This window comes from Saimiri boliviensis, chromosome 8 (genome assembly GCF_048565385.1).
Source record: "Saimiri boliviensis isolate mSaiBol1 chromosome 8, mSaiBol1.pri, whole genome shotgun sequence".
Taxonomy (NCBI): domain Eukaryota; kingdom Metazoa; phylum Chordata; class Mammalia; order Primates; family Cebidae; genus Saimiri; species Saimiri boliviensis.
In genome coordinates this window covers 98,636,487-98,658,612 of record NC_133456.1, presented here as the reverse complement: position 1 = coordinate 98,658,612, position 22,126 = coordinate 98,636,487, and the positions used below count along the sequence as shown (strand labels likewise).

Sequence of the window (22,126 nt, the reverse complement as noted above, 5' to 3'; positions counted from 1 at the left end):
AGAGGAAATGGGGAGTTCTTGTTTAATTGGTACAGGGTTTCATTTTGGGATAAAAAATGGTTTGGAAGTAGACAAAGGTGATGGATACATAACCCTGTGGATGTTCAGTACCATATACCACTGAATTGTTCCTTTTAAAATGGTTAACTTTATATTATGTGAATTTCACTTCAATACAAATTAATAATAAATACATTGCAAGGGAAAATGTGAAAAGAGGCATATCAAACAAAAAAGTTTTAATGAAAAAGAGAAGATATTAAAAATTATTTTAAACAGTAGGGTTTGGGCATGGGACTGGCTGATCTTAAAAATCCTATCCCATTCATTCATATCAAGTTGTCCAAACCTAGTAACTGGAAAGGTCCCACAATGCTGGGTTCTAAACATCTAACACAAAGACTACAATTCTAGAATCATCTGATATTTTCTCTTTCTTGAAAATTCCATTTCTAACTGGGGTCTATGGGTTCAAGAGCCATATTTATGAACCAAAATTCAGGATACACACGGTAGTAAAGGAACAATAGATGATATGAAGAATATCCAGGATATCTAGCTGTTGAAACTGCAGCCCTCTCAATGACTTAGGGATTCAAAGAATGCAGCCCCAGAAATTTTAGATGCAAAAATAGGAACAACTCAACTGAATTTGACTACATTTAAAAAACATAATTATTCCCAAATCTACTGAGCAGCTGAACAGTCTTCAGTGACGCCCACGGACACTGGGATTGGAAGACTCCTGCTCCCGGCAGCACTGGGACCTTTTATGCCTATGGGATTTATCTTGGTTCCTACTTCTACTTCTATGACCACGCCCTTCGCCCATTGTGCTGGCTAGAATGTGTGTCTGAACTCCGTCCTCTGTCCCTATCCCTGCTCTTTTCTTCTCTTGCCTCCCTCCTACTTGAGGACTTGTGCTCTTGCCTGGGTTTCCCCTTCTTCAGCTCCCTCTCTAGGTCCTCTGCTGCACCAGAGTAGGCAGTCCTGGGGAGCTTCCTCCCCTCCCTGGGCTCTGACTTCTGAGCTCTCTCCAAGTTCCTGCTGCTGTGCTTTTTAGGTCCAGGGTCATTCTCTTCCTTTACTGTCTTGCTTTTGCGAGATGAAGAGGATGCTTGCTCTGCCTGTACCTCCCAATCAGTTTTCTCTTTTGCTTTCTTTTGTTTCTGTCTTTTCTTGTGTGTGTGCTTTTTTGTTGGTTTTTCATCTTCAGAGCTCTCAGACCAACTTGGTGAGGGGGTACGAACCGCACTGCCCTTCTCCTGGAGTTCTCTGGTCACATCATCCATTTCTTCTGAGTCCTTAGGAGCCCTATAGTTAGACACATGATCTACTAGGATAGTTCTTCCTTTGATCTTGATCCCAGTAAAATTGTCAAAGGCCAGAATTGTGCTTCTTTGGTCTTCATAGCAGAGGAAACAGAATCATTTGGATTTCCCAGTCTTCTTGTCCCACACGAGATTAATGTTAACAATCTCCCCATATTGTGAGAACACACACATGATGTCCCCTTCAGTTAGTTCACAAGGGATCCCTCCCAGGAAGATCCAGGCACTGTCCTTGTACTCAAAGTGCCAGGACACCTTATCGGCCACCCCAAGCTGGAACTCTTGTTCATTCAGCTCATTGATCATCTTCACCTTAGTTAAAGGGTTCATCTTCATGGGCTCACACTCAGTTTTCAGGTATCAGCGCCTGGGTGAGATAAACAGGTTTTTAAGGTGGCTGTATCATTTTGCATTTCACCAGCAGTAAATGAGAGTTCCAGTTGCTTGTCAGCCTCACCAGGATTGTCATTGTTAGGATTTGTTTGTCCAACTTTGTTCTGTTTGTTCAAAGTTCTTATGGCTCTTCTCTTTGACTTTCTGTGTAAATCATTGAATCACTTTGTTGATATCTACCAAAATTCATTTGAGATTTTGATTAGGATTGCCACATGTGAGACTAAGTCCCTGGTGGAGAAGTACAGATAATGGTGGAGGACACATGCGAGACATCTCTTAGATATTTCTAGAATGAGTCAAGAGAACTTTTCAAAGGTGTCTTAAGTTAGCATGTACTATCTCATAGACTTCAACTTGAGACTGCTGCTTCTTATCAGGATGGAATAACAGGCGTTGCATTTTCCTGACAGAAACAACTAAAATATTTGAAATAATATATTAAACAATGATTTTAAAAACATTGGTTTAAGCCAAAAAAGAATAATATCCCTTGAGAAATGGGAAACAAATGAGGTGACTGTTATGCTAGCCTCAGTTAATTGCTTACGATGCATTTTCTGGTTTTAGTCATGGAAGAAAAACCCAGAGAGGGCCCAGAAGTCTTCAAGTGAAGTGATGCAGCTAAGAATCTGGGGATGCAAAGTCTGCTAAAATTTGAAGAACAGGGGAGAATTCTGCATGAGAGAGAATGCCAGAAATCTCCAGGCAGTACTTTTCAAATATTCTGAAGAGTGCTAATCAACACATTGCATGTGAGAAAACTCCCTGTGTCAGGAGAAAGAGCCTCATAGAAAGATTAGCATAAACAGTAGCTGGTATTCACAGAGTCTGAAAAAGTGCCTGTGGCCACCAGCTGAAATGGAAAACTGCTAAATTCTGAAGGCATTGGGTTGAACACTCAAAGGATCTTGCCTGAGAAAAAGAAAATAATTAGGCTTAAACTTGGGATTACTCTTGATCTGCTTAACAAATCAGGAAAGCGAGATCCAAAAAAATCAAGTGGTTCCACAACAACTAATTGCATCTGAGAACAAAGCACAAGAAGACTTAGAGAAATATGACAGTATCCAGTACCCAACAAGATAAAATTCTTAATGTCTGGCATCCAATAAAAAATTAACAGGTTTGCAAAGAAGCAGAAAAATATGACTTATATTCAAAAGCTCAGTCAATCAAAACAAACCCCAAACTTACACAGATGTTAGAAGACAAAGGTATAAAGGCACTTATTGTAACTGTATGCCAGATATTCCAAAAGCTAGAGGAAAGATCAAGCAAGTTAAGTAGATATATGACATAAACAAGAAATCTAAATGATATTTCTAGAGATAATAGCTATACTTGGAGATTTTAAAAAATTCACTAAATAGAATTATTGGCAGATTAGACATTGCAGAAGATATAACTAGTAAACTAAACTACGCAATGAAAAACAGAAAAAGACAGAACTGTAGAAAAAGAAGGGAATCACTGAGACGTGGAATAATTTTTAATGAAATCTACAGAAGAGATAAGAAAGGATAAGACAAAAATATTTCAAGAAGTGATGGCTGAATTTGTATCAAAGTTTATAGAGACTAAAACCTAATAGATCCAAGATGATCAATAAACTCCAAATATAAAAGACATGAAGACAGCTACACCAAAGCACATCATAGTCAAATTCTCTGAACTGTAATAAAGAGGCTATCTCAAAAGAAGCCAGAGAATAAAAGACATGTTAAGTATACAGTAATAAAGATAAGAATAACATCGTATTTTTCAAGAAAAAACAATGCAAGTTAGAAGACAGTAGAACATTTCTCAAATACTCAAAAAATGCTATCAAGAAAAACTAAATTCAAGAATTCTATACTCAATGAAAACAACTTTTAAATAGAAACTTGAAATAAATACATTTTTAGACATACAAAAGCTGCAAGAATTAATCACCACTAGAGACGCACTATGAGAAATGCTGAAGGAGACCTTCAGACATAATAAAAATACAGATGAAATGCACATAAAGAATAAAAAGTACTGACGGCTAGACACAGTGAATCACACCCATGATCCAAGCATTTTGGGAGGCCAAGACAGGAGGATTACTTGAGCCCAGAAGTTTAAGATCAGCCTGGGCAATACAGTGAGACCTCATCCCTCTTTAAAAAATTACAAAAATTACAAATAAAAAACAATTAACCAGGCATGGTGGTACACACCTGTAGTCCCAGCAGCTACTTGAGAGGCTGAAATGAGAGAAACTCCTGAGCCCAGGAGGCAGAGGTTGCAGTGAGCCAAGAGCTCACCACTGCACTACCTCTAGGTGACAGAGTTTGTCTCAAAAAAAAAAAAAAAAAAAATTACTGGAAATAGTAATGTGTGTAAGAATAAATGTACTTTTTCTTGTTCTTTCCTGTTTAAATCTCTGTAAAGGATAATTGACTATTTACAGAAAAAATAATGTATTGTGGAGTTTAAAATATGTAGAAATAAAATATATGCCCATGATAGCAGAAAAGACAGGAAGGCAGAAATGGAAGTATACTGTGCTAAGGTTCTCTTACAATATGTGTCATGGTTAACATCACTTAAAGTTAAGGTTAAACAGATATACCATAGATAAGTCAAAAATGTACAGTACAGTAAGTTAAACATGAATATTAAATATCCCCAAGCAATTGCTAAAGTAACAAAAAATCATATCTAATAAGCCAATAGAGAAGATAAAATGGAGCTACAAAATATTCAATTAATTGAAAGAATACAGGAAAAGGAGAAAAAGGACAGATGAAACAAAGAGCAATATGGCTTATTTAAATCTAACCATATAATTCATCACATATCATTAAAAGTTTTAATGTCCTCATTAAAAGACAGCTTTCAGATTGGCTGGAAATGCAAGACTAATCTATAAGCTGCCTACAATAAATATGTTTCATTTACTTTTTATAATTTCAACTTTCATTGTAGATTCAGGAGGTACAAGCGCAGGTGTATTGCATGATGCTGGTGTTTAGGATAGGAATGATCCCATCACCCATATAGTGAGCATAGTATCCAACAATTAGGTTTTCATCCCATGCTTCCGTCCCTCCCTCTCTTCTCTATTAGTCCCTGGTATCTATTTTTGCTATCTTTATGTCCATGAGTACCCAATATTTACCTCCCATTTATAAGTGAGAACATACAGTATTTGGTTTTTTGTTCCTGTGGATTAATTTGTTTAGGATAGTAGCCTCTAGTTGCATCCATATTGATGCAAAGTATTCCGTGGTGTCTGTGTACCACATTAAGAAACACATTTTAAATATATAGATACAAACAAGTTACAAGTAAAAGGATAAAAAGCTATGTACCATGTTAATACTATTATAAAGAAAACTGGAGGCCAGGAGCAGTGGCTCATGCTTGTAATCCCAGCACTTTGGGAGGCTGGGGTGGGCACGTCATGAGGTCAGGAGATCAAGATAATCCTGGCCAACATTGTGAAACCCTGTCTGTACTACACATACAAACAATTAGCTGAGCATGGTGGCACACACCTGTAGTCCCAGCTACTCAGCAGGCTAAGGCAGGAGAATGCTTGAACCCAGGAAGCAGAGGTTGCAGTGAGCCGAGATCATGCTCTTGCACTCCAGCCTGGGTGACAGAGTGAGACTCCATCTCAAAAAAGAAAAAAGAAAAAGAAACTGGAGTGGATATGCTAATATCAGACAAAGAATACTTCACAGAAAAGTATAATAAGCTGAAAATCTAAGAGTATTCTATAATGATAATGACCTCAAATTATCAGGACATAAAAACTTAATTTCTGTGTACTTATAAAAGGGCTTCAAAATACATGAAGCGAAAACTAATATAACTGCCAGAAGAAATTGAGAAATCCACAGGTGTAGTGATAGAGTTGAATATAACTGACAGAACAAGTAGATTATCAGTAAGGATATATAAAATTTGAACAATACCATAAAGTAACTTACCTCATTAACATTTATAACATTTATATGATACTGCATTCAAGAGCAACAGAATATATTTCTCTCAAATGTTCATGAAACATTCATCAAAAGAGATCATGTTTTATAAAATCTCAAGTTCTCTGACCACAATAGAATTAACTTAGAAATTAATAACAGGAAGTTTTGTCAAAAATTGCTGAGTATCTGGAAACTATACAACAATGTTTAACTCATGGGCTGTTTATGAGATCAAAAAGAAATGAGAAGATACGTTGTACTAAACTGGAATGAGAACACATAAAAAATTGTGGGATACCATTGAAGCAGTAACGAGAGGACTATCTACAGCACTAAATATCTATATTATTAGATAAACAAGAAAGGTCTTAAATCACAGACCTCAACTTCCACCTTAAGTAGAAAGAAGAGTAAAGTAAACTTTAAATAAGCAGTAAATAGGACAAATATTGGAGTGGGAAATGAAATAATAGATTAACAGTTAATTCTTTGAAAAGATTGATGCATTTGATAAACATATATCCATATTTATCAGGAATAAAAAAGACACAAATTACCAATATCAAAAAAAAGAGGTAACATAACTACAGATTCTACAGATATTAAATGGATAATAAAGCCATATTATAAAGAGCTTTATGCCAATAAAGTTGGCAACTTTAAGAAAATGAATAAATTCCTTGGAAGACACAAACCACTAAAGCTCTCTAAGAAGAAATAGATAGTCTGAATAGTCCTATATTTATCAAACTAATTGAATACATAGTAAAAACTCCAAACCTTCTTGACTTCACTGGTAATTTTTACCAAACATTTAAGGAAGAAATAATACCAATTCTGCACAACCTCTTCCAGAAGCTGAAGCATGTGGCATTCTTCTCCAGCTCATTCTGTGTAGACAGCATTACTCTTATGCCCAAACCCAACAAATATATTACAAAAATAGAAAACTGAGCAATATCCTTCATGAACATAAATGCAAAATTCTTAACCAAACTTTAGTAAGTCAAATTCAACAATGTATATTTTAGAAATATGTTATGGCCAATTCACAATTTTCCTAGGCAGGGTTGGTTTACCATTTAGAAATTTATCAACACAATCTATCTATGAACTAACTAAAAAAATCAGTTAATTCTCAATACACTCCCAAAAAGCATTTGACCAAATTCAATATCCATTCCTGATTAATTTTTTTCTCAACTTGATAAATGGCATACAGGAAAAGTCTGTGGCTGACTTTACACTTAATGGTGAAGGACTAAATGCCTTCCCCCTAAGATTAAAAAAAAATAAGTCAAGAATGCCTATTCTCTTCATGTCTATTCATCATCACTCAGAGTTTCTAGCCGGTGAAACCAGACAAGGATAAAAAATGCATTAAGGTCGAAAGGAAGAAGTAAAGATGATTTTTATTCACAGGTAACCTGATTACCTATAGGGAAAATCTGAGGGAAGTATAAAAAAATTACTAGAACTAGTAAGTGAGTTTAGGAAACTTGCAGGATACAAAATCAAAAGACAAAAGCTGGCCAGGCATGGTGACTCATGCCTGTAATCCCAGCACTCTGAGAGCCCCAGGAGGGCAGATCACAAGGTCGAGAGTTCAGGATCAGTCTGACCAACATAGGAATCCTTTTGTTAGTCCTCAAGATAAGAAAAGCCTGTGTTTTAATCCAGAAAGTATGCCTATGCCCATTTCCATATCCCTCAGATTCACTGGAAAAAGATTTCCAAAAACGTGTGTGTAGGTCATTGTCAGGAAGACAAAATACAGAAAAATAACCCAAGGGAGAATAACCTAACCAAAATACAGAGAAATAACCCAAGGGATGACTTTATTAAAAGCCTAAGGAGAAATACTCTATTTCTCTTTTCCCACTCTGCACTGGTTTCCAGGGAGTCATAAAGAAAATAGAGAGACAGATTACCTGTGATTATCACATGCACAAACATGAACCACCTCGCTGGAAGTCTTCCAAGAAGAGCTAGTGCTTGGTTCTGAGGGATTTTCCTTTACCTGGTTTTCTGGGCTATTTTTTTTTTCCTTTTTAAAGGTTTCAGAAGTCCCAGGAAAAAATTTCAGCCATCAAAAGCGTTGTTAACGTTGCTGTTATAATTTAAGGCATTATTGGTAGTTGTATGGAGCAAATAAACAAGCAGGCTTTGAAGAAAAAGCACATTTCTTCATAGGTGTCTTGAATTTCTAAAAGAATACTTTCTAATATAGCTTTATGTGGGTACAGCTTAAAAATATACAATCTGTTTCTCTAGGCCACCACAAGAACAGGGATTTAATAGGAATACACATACAGACACACACACAAACATACATATACACATATGTACAGATGCCCCCTGACTTACGATGCAGTTACAATTGGTTACAAAATCCATCATAAGTTGAAAATCTCATAAGTGGAAAATGCATTTTATACACCCAACTTAACAAAAACCATAGCTAAGCCCAGCCTACCTTAAGCATGTTCAGAAAACTTACATTAGCCTGCAGTTGTGTGCAATCATCTAACACAAAGCTTGTTTTATGATAAAATGTTGACTATCTCATGTAATTGAATACTGAAAGTGAAAAACAGATGGTTGTATGAGTACTCAAAGTATAGTTTCTACTGAATGTGTATCACTTTTCCATCACTGTAAAGTCAAAAAAAATCTAAAGTTGAACCATAATAAGTTGGGGACAATCAGTACACAGTATAGTATTTATATAATTCTGTACTCACACTCCATTACAGGGCTTTAATCCTTCACCTGAAGAGCATTTATCTTAGTCTCTTTCTGCTGCTATAACAAAATACCATAGTCTGGATAGTTTATAAGGGTTCTGGAGGCTAGGAAGTCCAAGATCGAGGAGATCAAGGCACCAGCAGGTTCAGCATCTGGTGAAGGCTTGTTCTTGACTTCAAAGATCGTGCCTTGTTGCTGTGTCCTCACATGAAAGAGAGCAAAAAGTGTCAAAGAGGCTCCTTCAAGCTCTTTCGTAATGGGCATTAGGTGAGCGCCTCCATGACCTACTCACCTCCTGAACGCCCTGCTTTTTAACACTATTGCTTAGGAGATTAAGTTTCGACATGAATTTTGGAGGGACACAAACATTCAAATCATAGCAGCACTCTTTGCCACCCCTTGAGGAGTCCAGCTCCAGGCCAAAATCATCTGCATGATCTTTCGGGTCTGTCTGTAGACATTCACAAAAGCTTTGCCTGGCAGGCCTCTGGGGGGAAGCTGCCCTCCCCTTCCCAGACCTGGAGCACAGTGAGTGTGTTGTAGTTTTCTGAAGGGAGTTGCAGTCAAAGACTCATGGCCCTAGGGTCCACCATGCTCATTTGCTTTCTCCTTCACTGAAGTGCTCCTCTACTTAGCTGTCTTGCAAGAAGAGATCAGTAGTGCAGCTTAGCACACACCTAGAGGTATTTTTTTTTTAACTGTGTTTTCAGGAATGGCTTTGCTCTTTTCTCTGAATTTGAAAGAGACCTCCTGTTGGAAGGAGGAGGGGGTGACTTGGGCACTTTTCTCCACTCCTATCCCTTCCTGACCTCCTTTCTTCCCACCCATGCTTTCATAAAAAGGCAGGAGGCTTTTGTTCAGGACTTCTTAGTGTGATGATCTCCCTTAGTCTGCGCAGACCCTCCCGATGCTTGCCCGGAGCCCTTCTGTGGGGGCACCTTTTGCCTCTTACCTGCACTGCTGCAGTAAGTGAGCAAAGCCTGGATTGTCACCCTCAGTTTGGCTTGTTGTCCTAACTGGCCACGATGACACTTGGCTGTTTAGCACCCCGTCATCAACTATATCCCAATTACTTGTGAACCTGCAGAGGTTCCCTCATGTAACGTTCTCTCAACTGCCTTGTGCAGCTTGTGGCTGCCTCTTCTCTGGTTCCCTGTCCAGTCCTGGGGACTGAAAACTGGGAAGAGTTCCCTCCTAACTGGAGTCGCTGCTGGCATTGGTGCCGTCTCCCAGGAACGGTGTTCCTCTGCTTAGCTGGTCTACTGTATCGGATCCACCCTGTGGACAACAGGGATATTGCTAGTGCTGCCTCTTTTCAGCGGTGCTTTTAGTCTGCTCTGTCTGCTGAGTTTTCTTGGGAGGAAGATTGTCTCCCCCATGAATCTACACACCATTACTGAGACTCACAGCACAGTTGCTTTGTTTGCTTAGTGACTAGGGATTTTATGCAGTGACTCTCCATTTTACTGGAATAGTATTTTGGGACCCTGACACAAAGCAACTGGGGTAAGAGGATCATCTGAGTGATAGACATTTATTGTTCTCAAAATGACTCCTTCCCCACTACAGCCCAGCATCACTGAACTCCTCCTTTCTGGAAATGGGGTGAATGCCTGCGTAAAACTTTCTCGGCCACTGGTGGTTGCTGCTGTTCATTGACTCCCTTGATCTCCATTCCATTCCCCAAACAGGAGAAGTTGGAAAAGCTCAAACTCTATTTCCCAAGGCTTCTTTATCTAAGGTTCTAGGTTCCAGGCAGGGCTCACCAGCCAGACACATGAATTGGATGGCAGAAGTGAGGCGAGACTCATCTTCCTGCCAGCTCCGGCTGATCGTGCTGGCAAGGAAGCCTGCATGAATTACGGTTGCTCTGCACTGGCAATCTCCTGCTTTCTGGAGGTCCAGGAGCACTGGCAGCAGCTCAGCAAAGGCGTAGCATGATTTGGAACTCAGAGCTCCAGAGGCAGCCTCGAAAGCTGTGGCTGGCCTAGGAGTTCAGCTCTGTATTTTTTGCATATCTTTTCTGGAGACTCAGGTCAGAATATTTTCCTCTAGATCCCGCAATGATTTTGTGAGCACCCAATCCCTGACAGCATATTACTGCTTTCGCAAGATACCCAGAGTAATTTGTGTTTGTTGCACTGATTTTGACGGATACATCACCTTTATCAATAGACCCCTGGGATGCAAGTTTAAACTCAAGCTAGAAGATACCCTGTCTCACCTTAACCCACCCATACCACATGTGTAACTAGTTCTCCTTTGAAATATGTTTTTTTCCTGCCCAGCCATGAACAGTACATGTCTTCCGATGGTTCTTTAAGAAGATAAATCGCTTAAAAGTTCAGAAATAGTTGCTGGAGAACAGTTGCAGTTCTGTACACTTCTCCTTTCATCATTGTAATGGGACCTTCCTGGAGGGCATTTCGCCTTGCATTTCTCATTTGCCATGGTCTTTTACACGCAATCTGAGGATTAAGTCAAAACACCTCTTTTTTTTTTTTTTTAAAGCAACTGCAAGTGAAGACATACATACCTAATGATTATGTTGGTGGTTTGGATAATGTTTCAAATAATAACTTCCTCCAAGGTAAATTCCATGTGCTGTACAAATCGATGGATTTTTGTTCTGCCAGAGAGAAGCAGGAGGGTCAGGATTGCCGAGTGCAGACGCAGCGCCTCCGCCAACATTTCAGCTCTGTGGCAGTTCTTTCTGAGAACTCTGCCTTAGGTACTTCTGCAGCACTGTCAGAGGCATTTTTACTATTTGGTGCTATATTCAATTAATTCGGAAGGATAAAAATACAGCTTAAGACCCTGGAATTTTTTTGACTACCTAAGTCTCTGGCCAAGGTTTCTGTTCTGGCACATTAAAATAACATGACTGTATCAGAAGCAAAACCCCAGGCAAAACGCAGGGAAGCCAGGGAGCTCCCTCTTTTGAGGGAGCGAAATGGTGTGAGATTTTCAATGTTATGTAGTATCACCCTTTCCACACTATATATTCTCAGACGGCATGGGTATTTTGGGTATGTAACCTGTCTGCTCAATGATTTCAGCTGCAGTACTAACTTAATTACTTCAACCTGGCACTTTTGTTGCAGGAAGAGATCAGTAGCACTGCTTAGCACAAACCAGGAGGTTTTCTTTCCTTTCTTTTTTCTGTGTTTTCAGGAATGGCTTTGCTCTTTTCTCTGTTTCAAAGTGAGAGGCAGTTCACCATTTCCAACAAAGTCAAGGCTCTTTTCTGATTGCTGTTTAATCAGACAATGAAAACTCAGCCAGCTTACAAGAGTGGCCATTGGTAGTTCCCGCTAGGTAAAGCTTACGTAAGTGCCCCTATGCCCTACATTTTATATGATAAACCTGTGTTCATCCATAAAGTGGTTGGTGATCTAAATGTTGTAGTCTATAATTTGCAGGCTGTCCTTTATGTGGCGGCAAATTATACATTCTCATCTTCCTGTTCAAGTTACTCCTCCTGGACAAAGATATCTTAACCATACTTAATGCTGGCTGGCTTTAGATGGAAAAGGCTGAAAAGATTACTTTGAATAGTTTGCAAAATGAATACAACTTAAGTATCATCCTGCCATTTCTGTATCTCAGAGGTGGGTGGGAAGAAACTGCAGGTGCATCATCTCTTTGCCAGAATATATAGTAACATATTTTGGGAAGATTGTATAATGTAGTGCCCATTTTACCATAGGTTTCATGAGATAATTACAAAGCACTAAAGCAAATCAGCATACTAGACTGGTTGAATATGCTAACATTCTAATTTTTTGTAGAGGGTGATTACTGTTATTATTATTTATAGAGTGCAGTAAGTGTACATAATGCTTTATAAACACGTAGGTGCCCAGAGGTGCCTGAATTCTAATTGCCTGAATTAGACAGTCTAAATGAAAAAAAAAAAAAAAAAAGCTACTCTGCAAAAGTGGAAAGAGACTAGGCATAAAATTGAGTTAAATAAGTGTTTATGAAGGACTGAAGGATAAAAGCAAATGTTCTTTTAGGCTTAGTTGAAGTTGCTCCATAAAAGTCAAGGAGAATTAAAGTACTGTAACTAAACCCATCTAAAAATACTTCCTGAAACTTTTAGAGGAATTCCAGTTGGTTACCATAAATTCAGTTATCCCTGCTTGCTCAGGTCTAGGTTACATTCCATGGTCCCAGAGCACAACCGATAGGGAGTTCACAAAAAAGGAGGGAAAAGGGGAAGAGTACTGGATTGTGGGCTCTTACTGAGTCTGATAGATACAGCCTTTTAAAATCCATTCTCTTGGTTAGAAATTTTCTTGACCCAATGGTGGGAAAAATGAAAACTTTGCAACTAGCGGCAGTGTTTTCACAGATAAGCAAATCTACGTATAGAAGTACCCCTTATAAAAACACGTGATGGTGGCCGGGCGCGGTGGCTCAAGCCTGTAATCCCAGCACTTTGGGAGGCCGAGGCGGGTAGATCACAAGGTCAAGAGATCGAGACCATCCCGGTCAACATGGTGAAACCCCGTCTCTACTAAAAATACAAAAAAAATTAGCTGGGTATGGTGGCGCATGCCTGTAATCCCAGCTACTCAGGAGGCTGAGGCAGGAGAATTGCTTGAACCCAGAAGGCGGAGGTTGCGGTGAGCCGAGATCGCGCCATTGCACTCCAGCCTGGGTAACAAGAGCGAAATTCCATCTCAAAAGTAAATAAATAAATAAATAAATAAATAACACGTGATGATCTACCCTTTAAGGAAACCCTTCTTAAAACTTGAACTGGAAACAATGAATTGTCCTTTTACTATTGTCCATTAGGTTTGACAATATCTTAAAGATGTTCTTTGATGTCACTGTAGTCCACCTAGGAAGAGTGTTCCATAAATCACAATAGATTCAGGGAGTGGTCTATTGTAAATTTCATTCAGAAATCTATGATGAAGTACAATTACCACATATAAACATATGTGTAAGTAAAATGTCATTATTTTTAAATATAGCAGCCAAGTCCAACTTTCATCACAAAATTATCGCTAATCTGTCATTATCCACAAAAGAGTTGGTTATCTAAATGCTTCTTCATTAACATTTTAGTATGAAATTTAACTTGGCACTACCTTGGGAGTACAATATATAAATGTATAATGTCACCTACTTGTCTTGGTTATGATATTTTTGAAATTTGAATTTATTGAGTTTATCAGTTTAAGCCTGCTTATCAGTTTAGGACTCCTTAAAAATAAATTGGCCACTCAAATTTCTGTCATTGGGGTTAACTCTATCAGATTAGAGGGCACTACACAGGCAATTCAAATACAAAGTTATTAATATATCATGAAGCATAAAATATTAAGAGCTAACCCAAGTCCTGAGAGAAGTTGCAGGCAAATACCAGTGTTTTATTCCAAATTTACTATGCTCTGAAATAAGAGTTTAAAACATTTTGATAATGTTTTCTTTATGATGAACTATTTTAGCTTCCTTTAAATGTCATTCTAGAAATATACTTACATAATACATTGAATAAATTTATTAAAATAATTTTGGCAATATAAGTGGTGTATATATATGTATCTGTCTATCTACATGTGCATATACACATATACAGGTATGCTATAAATATGTACAAGATAGGTGTGAACTGGTTTTTAGGGGCATACAGGAAGATAAGTCCTATGAGAAATAATTAATTTTTATTCTTATTATTGTCTTTTTAAAATTTGCTTTTGTGTTATAGAAAAAGAGAAGCTGCCTCCAGGCTAGGTAGAGGGGAGCTTGTTTTGCTGTGGAGATAGCTTCTAGAAGGATGGAATTATAATTTGCCATAGTTTTGCCAGCATGTATTTGTGTGAGAGTTTGGCTTAGAAGTTTAACGGCTATGGAGTATGTGATGAAAAGCCACTGCAATATTAAAGCAATTCTCTTCCCACTCCACCACCCTTCTCTTTGTCTCCCAGTGGAGCTGTTTCTTTCTTGTAAACATGATATTCTGGCTCTATAGCTAAGAATTGATGTGTGTGTGTGTGTGTGTGTGTGTGTGTGTGTGTCTTATTTTCCACCTTTTCCCTTTATTGCGCTTGATAATTGAAGTACCTGGCCACAGGCGGCTTATGTTTGGGAGCGTAGTCGCGGACATTGGCCTTCGGCCTGTTGGGCTATAATTGCAGTGGCTGGACTTGACTCTCTTTGCACTGATTAGGGCAAAGTCCAGGGCACATTGAGCTAACAGTGTTTCTGAACTCATCAGCAACACATGCATCTACCCAACTTAGATGATGTGCTGCTTCCTAAGCAATGGGAAATATTTGTAATGCACTTTGGCCAGTGCTTCTGAGGTCCAAACCCTAAACTTTTAAAAAGATGCATATGTTAATAGACCAACATGAAAGAAATCTCACAGGCTAAGGGCAGCAAATGATGTTTCTGTGAACAGTTAAAATCCTCACTCAGATCGAGTCACTGTTGAGCCCTTGGTAGTTATTGTTTTCAGAGTTTGCTTTCTCCACTCCTTTTCTTTCCTCTCTTTTTTCTCTTCTCTTCTTTCCATCTTTTCCATTTCATATATATACACACACGCATGTATACACATATTTGTTTCACATATATGCTATAGGGTTCAGCTTAAAACAAATACTGAAATGTAGTTGTTTTGGCGGGGTGCGGTGGCTTATGCCTGCATTCCCAGCACTTTGCGAAGCCAAGGCGGGTGGATCACGAGGTCAGGAGATTAAGACCATCGTGGTCAACTCTTTTTCTACTAAAAAATACAAAAATTAGCTGGGTGTGATGGTACTTGCATGTAATCCCAGGTACTCCAGAGGCTGAGGCAGGAGAATCTCTTAAACCAGGGAATTGGAGGTTGCAGTGAGCCGGGATTGCGCCACTGCACTCCAGCCTGGTGACAGAGTGAGACTCCATCTCAAGAAAAACAAGTAGTTATTTTATACTTTTTAAATAAACAGTTCAGTCAACATATATTTATTAAGTGCCTGCTGTTTACACCAGGCACTGCACTGGGTCCTAAGGAAAAATTTCTGCCCTTGGAGGAGCTTATAAGTTGAGAAGGAAGGCAGTCATGCCATCAGCCAATCACATTGGAATGTCAATATAGTTGTAGAGTTGTAGCTGGACAGAATGCAGTGGGAAATAGGGAAGAAGTGCTTAGGTTTGCCACATCAAATAAGCATTACTTACCGTGGCCTGGCAGCCAGGCTGATACCTGCTAATACAGCATTACTTATTTGCTGCATTGAACCCTTGGAAGGAAAACTGTGACCCAACAAAGATGGTTCATGTGTACCAGCGTAGCTGCCCCTGGACAATTTTGTTTTCAAATCATGCCTTAAATTTGTCAACGACTTGCCTATTCCCTCACGATTAATCTGAATTAGCATTTTCAGCAACAGTGATTTCTACTGAAAAATTGCTGCTTTTTGAAAGACGCAGAGCTAGGAACTAGTTATGTAATTCTTTCATGATGTCAGGGTGCTTCCACATTTGCACGTTAAAAAAATAGGCTGCAAGAAGCCCTCTGGGCGATGAATCTACACCCTTCTCTAATACTCCTTTGATCTAATTAGGAGCATGCTGGGCAGTACTTTACTTATTTTAATTATACTATTTGTTCGTGAAATCTAATGCATAGTTAAGGATATCCATAATTTTGTCTAATTAGCTAGAATTGGAATTTTCAAATGTGAGAATGTTTTAGATTATTAAACCTAAAAGAGTAGGCTAGGATCTCAGACTTGCTTCTATTTTGTTAAGCTTCCATTTGAGAATCAAGAGTGTAATGCAACTTTCTGCTGCTTCATCCAGGTCTGACCCTACTTCAATAACTTTTAAAAAGTTATAAAAAAGTGTTTGTGGATTGGGAATAATTTTACCCCTTTCGCACTTCCCACTCTCTACTCTTTACATTAAAAATATTTTAATGAATAAAAAGTCATCTTGGCGAGTAAACAGTGTCTGGATTCAGGAAGCAAGAAGCTTGCAGTTAAAAACCGTTGCCACTTGACGGGGGCAGAATTGCTCGCTGCACTGGAGATCACTGCAGAGCGTGCCTGACGCCTCAGTGCTGACAGCGGATCTGGCGCGGGCCGGGGCGCATTGCACATTCTGCTCTAGCCAGGAGGCGGCAGGCGGGCAGCTTTGGGTTGTGCACTGGGCCGCGGGAAGGGATGCGCAGAAGGCGCCCGGAACCAGGCATTCAGCCTCAAGGATGGCTGGGTCTCTGCTAAGGGACAAACTCTCCGGGAACAACCTCTAGCCATCCCAGCACCACCCAAAGAACCTTCCTTTGGCGCTTTCGCAGAAAGTTCCTTCTATTTTTGGCCCCCAAGACAATTTCAGAGAACCAGTAAAGTTGGATGACAACGTGAATCGCTTTCTAGTGTAAGGTCCCCCGGGGATTGGCAAAACTCAAAATATAGCCTCACTGAGGAGCTCAAGGAACTCTACTTGGAGTTGTCACCCCTATGACTGACCTCAGATCCAGGACCCAAGGGCGGGGCCTCTTGCATCTGGAATCCAGCCTCGGCCTTGAGCGCTTTCGCTTGCTCCGGGTGCTTTAACTCCACTTGTCGGGGAGGTTCATGCAGGGAGGGAAGTCAGGTGGGAAAGCCTGGCTCCTTTGATCTCTTTGCAGCAACTTAGTACAGGGGCCCCGGGCTGGAGGTTTGCTCCGAGTGACGAGAGGCGCCCTTGGCGTACCAAAGCTGGGTGCCTTGCGGGGAGCCTGCCACGGGGATGGAGGTTGAGAGGAGTCTGAGCTCTTCTTCCCCAAGCCGAACTCCTTCCTACAGGAGCGTGGAAACCAACTCTCGCACACCGTCGACCCCACTCTTCCCCCTAAACCTCTAGCGCAGCTTTTAAAAGGCATCCTGTACAGCCTCCAACTTTGGGGAAAGAGAGTGCCCATCTCCCACTCTCCCACTGCCCATACCGCCTTCTTCCCTTTTCTGTGGTCGCCTCCGAACTCTGTTTCCCTACTATCCCCTCCCCGACCTGGAAGCGAGCGCCCCCGGCTGTTCACGGCAGCCCCTCGGCGCGCGTTTGCAGGGAGCTCAATCTCTGGCTCCTCATAGGATCCAGCTGCGGTTCCCATCCGTCCCCAGCCCTGCGGGTCACACGCGCGCCTGCACACGCACGCGCTTACACTCCCGCTCACACTCGCGCGTTCTCCCTCCCTGCACCCCACCCTCCGCGCAGCTCCTCCGCGGGGTGGGGGGTGGTGGGGGTGACGTCAGGACTGCAGTCCAGAGGAGAGCGGCTGAAGAGGGCTGCGCGCTCCTCGCCCAGCAAGCGGGAGGCGCACTCGGGCCGCCGCGGCCGCGCTCCTCCCCCTCCTCTGCACCCGCGGTCACGCTGCCCGCCCGAGGGGGAGCCTCGAGAGCCTCCAGGTGAATTGAAAGTCGTTTCCGGGGGAGGACGGAGAGGGTGCTGCAGTCCTGGCATGCCCTGAAACTGCAAGTCGGACAGAAACGACCCGGCGGAGGAGCAGGGCGCGCAGCGCCGTGCGCAGCATCCCGGGGCTGCTGGAAGCGGCCACCGCTCGTCTGGCAACCGGGAGCGGCGGCGGGACCGAGGCCCGGGACACGCTCGCACAGGAGAGACCCCTTCCCCCTCTTGCGCATTTCGCAGCTGCGCTGGTGTGGGGCATGCGAGCGCGGTGGCTCCAGGTCGTCGCGGAGCAGCTGCCGGTGGAAGAGCGAGGAGAGGCGAGGGGGCGGCAGCCTCGGCCCGAAGTAAGTGCAGCAGAAGTTTGCGTTGGTTGCCCCGCCGCTCCCCCAGCGCGAGTGGGAGGCACATCTTCTCCCCTCCTTGGCTAAGGAACCAGGGGAGACTTATGAGGGAGGCTTGCGCGGGAGAGCAAGTGAGCGTTTCCGGAGAGGGCAAGGACCCCCCAGGAGGGCCAGGCCGGGAGGTGTCCCAGTGCAGTGGTGGGGGTGCCAAAATGGGGAGACTCCCAACTGAAAGGAGGGACTGGAGAGGAACCGGACCCTGGGGATCTCAAAAAGGGAGGGATGTGGGGAGAGTGAAGGTGGAGGCAGTCACACCTATCTTGGTGACCTTGGGGTGCCCCCCTGGAGTGGCCAGCCAGGGGCTTATATGGGCGCGACTAGGATGTTGCCTGATTTCTAACTCGGGGGTGCGAAGAGGGCATCGCTCTTCCTGAGGTCTGGAAGACGGGGAAAGAAGAGAGAGAACCCGTCCCGAGATAGGACAGAGGGTGGGGACCCCGGGGAGTTTGGAACTGGGGGTTCGGAGTGGGAGGTTTGGGTCTTGAGACGCTCTAGCCTCTACGGAGGCAGTAGAGGTCGAGGAAGGAGGCGAATGTGGCACTTCGGGTGGCCACAGTTGATGTCGGGCGCCTTTGGAACCTGGTCATTAATTCTTGTCATCGGGAGGCTTCGCGGAGGGCGACAGCACCCGGTAGCAGGGTGAACTCCCGCAGCGGCCGGCCTCCCAGTTGGCTGCGCTCCCCGCCCGCCGCTCTCCCCGCGCCGCCGCTGGTCCTCCGAGTCCCCGGACTGTCCTGAGTTGCTTCGAGGGCGGGTGAGACGCAGTGTGTTCAAAAGAGACCCTCGAGACCCCCGACATTCTGCTCAATTGGGGGTCTCATGTTCAGCTCTTTTGGGCTCTCTCTTTCCTAATTGGGATTCTCCCAAGGAGGTTTTCTTCTTTAACTGGCCCTACTTGTAATAAGAGAAAAAAGTTAGTGGAATCTGCTGCGCTCGTTTTAGGGTCAGAGCCCTGCAGAGGGCAGGCGAGGACGACGCGGGCCAGCTCACCCACCCTGTTCTCACCTGGGGAGATCTCTCAGGAATTTGATATTAACTTGGATGAAATGATCCTAGGAAAGTGGCGAAGGCATCTTCTCCGAGAGTAGGACTTTCTGTGCTTAGAAAATGGAAATCTCACTTAGCTTCGGATACCAAGGCCACACTTTGGAGAGAGAGGGAGTTAGTTAATTAAAAACTGACAGCATTGAGTTGAAGACAAAAGTCATTTGTAATGCATCCTGGTCACCTGATTTCACTCTGTCCCCTCAAAACACTTTATGGGGCCCAACTATGTATGTGCCAGGCATTGTGTTAAATGCACCTGCAACAAAGACGATTCATGTGTGGTCTCAGTACTCTGGGAGCTTACAGTCTGTGCTAGAAGTGGTTTGGAAAGAAGGTGGAGAAAATGCTTGCTTTACAGGGAAGGGCAGGTGCTACCTGGTTTTAACCACAATGAATCACACTCTCAGCGCGTTAAGTGTGTGGCCCGATATTTGCTACATGGTATCCTCCTTGAAGGCAGGATTCTGTTATTTGTCTTTGATTGCCAGAGGTCACCACTGCACCTGCACATAGTAGGTCATCAGCAAGTACTAGTAAATGAATAAATGGATGAATTATGCATAAAGTATCCTAATGAAAGCTATCGTGCTGGGGGAGCATGTAAAGAAGAGAATGAAATAAAGGGAATTGGAGAAGGCAAGAGAGAAGAGGAAATAAGGTTCATGAACATTCGAAAGTGTATATTCTTAAACAGGTGTTGGTTTTCCATGTCCATGCAATGGAAATTATCAACACCCATCTCAATTCTCTATGAAATATGTGCATCTCTGAACACTTAGATTGTAAATGCCATTTTTAGAGCAGAGTCTCTGTTAACATGCCGTGCAGAGATCCTAATGCCCTGCTAATGCGCTGTTGATAATGATGACTGGAATGTGTCTTAAGTAGTGAGGCCGATGGGTGAGAAATACTTTAGGATCACCATAAGAATTCCTTCACGTATCTAATAACATTTTGCTACAAATGTATGAATTTGTACCTTGTACTTTAAACACTTAATTTAAACTTGATTAAAATATGTATTTATTGATTTTACTAGTGAAGATTAAACACATATATGCAAGACTTTCATTGGTTTTATCAAGTAAGCCTAAGTCACTATTGCACTAAGGTAGAAGGTAACAAATTCCAAAGTGGGTAACAAGGATTCCAGCCCTCCCCTCCACTGCCAAATTTAGTTTTATTATTTCAGAAAACTAAGCCTTTTTTTTCTTTTTTTTAAGTGTACAACAAGTCCGGGTACAGTAGCTCACTCCTGTAATTCTAGCACTATGGGATGCCGAGGTGGGTGGATCGCTTGAGCTCTGGAGTTTAAGACCAGCCTAGGTAATGTGGGGAAACTCATCTCTACTAGGAAAAAAAAAATCAGCTGGTGAGATGGTGCATACCTGTGCTCCCAGCTACTTGGCAGGCTGAAATGGGAGGATTGCTTGAGCTCAGGAGGTTGAGGCTGCAGTGAGCTGAGACTGTGCCACTGCACTCCAGACTGGGTGACAAAATCAGATCCTGTCTCAAACAAAACCAAAAACAAACAAACGAAAGGGTATATGACAAAACTACTTACTTTGCACTGCTTTTTCAGTGTTTATCAATGACAATTATAACAGTAATTTGAGTGAAGAGTTTAGAGGCAATTATACTGGTTTTAGTTTTTGGAAACGTCTCTGGGCTATGTGATTTGGGGCTGTTTGTGGAATTTTTGTGTGCCTTATTTTCTCTACGAAATGGGATTATTGTACTTTTTAATTAGGGATTGAAAATCAAAATATGTTGATGAAGAACGTTGCTTCGTTTTGGGCTTTGTATTCTGCAGTTAATGTCCTTAGTATACCAACACTGACAAGAAATGTATCTAGCAGATATTTTTAAGACATCAGAGCTCTAGGAAGAGTATTCTGATTGTGGATATTTACGGTGGCTTAAAATTTATTTTTTTACAAGTAAATGTAAAGAAATACTAAAAATGGTAGCTAAACTTTGGAATTCTTTAAACAAACATTGAGATGTTTCTTCTGTTGTAGATATTTGATTTGGATTATTTCCAGAATTGCATGGTTAGATCAAATGACTATTTGAATGAGTCTTGCAAATTTGGCAAGAAGTTCATTCTAGGAGGCAGAAGTTTATTTTGGAAATTTAGTTAAGGGACAGAAATGCTGAGGTTGTAGGAGTGTGGGGTCATAGATTACCAAGTTTAGAAAATATCTAGCCTTGTTTTGCAGATGAGAAAACTAGAGCCAAAATAGTGAAGGGCCTACATTTCCCAGGGTCACATTCCAATGTGTGAGTTCCTTATGTTGCCCATTGTAGGCTTGAGAGAAAATCCCACACTCAGGATACCTTAACCCAGCGGCTGTCTAATGGATCTGTTATCTTTTTTTTCTTTTTTTTTTTTCTTTTTTGTCTCTTTTTGAGACAGGGTCTTGCTCTGTCATCCAGGCTGGAGTACAGTGGTGTGATCTCCACTTACTACAGCCTCCTCCTCCTGGGCTCAAGCAATCCTTTGACCTTAGCCTCCCAAGTAGCTAGGGCTGCAGGTGTACACCACCATGCCTGGCTACTTTTTATAGACATGGCTCCTGCCACAGACTCCAAAAGTGCTGAGATTACAGGCGTGAGCCACTGCGCCTGGCCGAATCTACTATCCTTGAATTTGTCTTCTCTCTCATTCTCTCCGGCTCACACCCTCCCCTTGCCCCCATCTCTGAGAGGGGTCTCCCATGCCCACCCCCTACTTTCACTGCTCCTGCTGCCTGATCAGGTCCTTCTGAGGACAGAGCAGCAAAGGACTTGGTTGGGGTCCTGTGGCTCTCAGCCTCAGACAGGGGTCTGGTCCTAGGCAGAGCTGTGAAGT

The 22,126-nt window shown here is 42.0% G+C and overlaps 1 protein-coding gene and 1 pseudogene across 1 annotated transcript in view; one reads left to right on the top strand and one right to left on the bottom strand.

Moving 5' to 3' along the window:
- Positions 1-709: 709 nt before the first annotated feature.
- On the bottom strand, positions 710-1,667 carry LOC101030433 (RNA-binding motif protein, X-linked 2 pseudogene; annotated as a pseudogene).
- A 16,008-nt stretch (positions 1,668-17,675) lies between these two features.
- Positions 17,676-22,126, top strand: part of KIAA1217 (KIAA1217 ortholog) — an 820,690-nt gene continuing 816,239 nt past the window's right edge. Inside the window, exon 1 of the mRNA XM_074404924.1 lies at positions 17,676-18,168. The gene's annotated coding sequence lies outside the window, so the exon portion shown is untranslated. The remainder of the gene's footprint in view (positions 18,169-22,126) is intronic.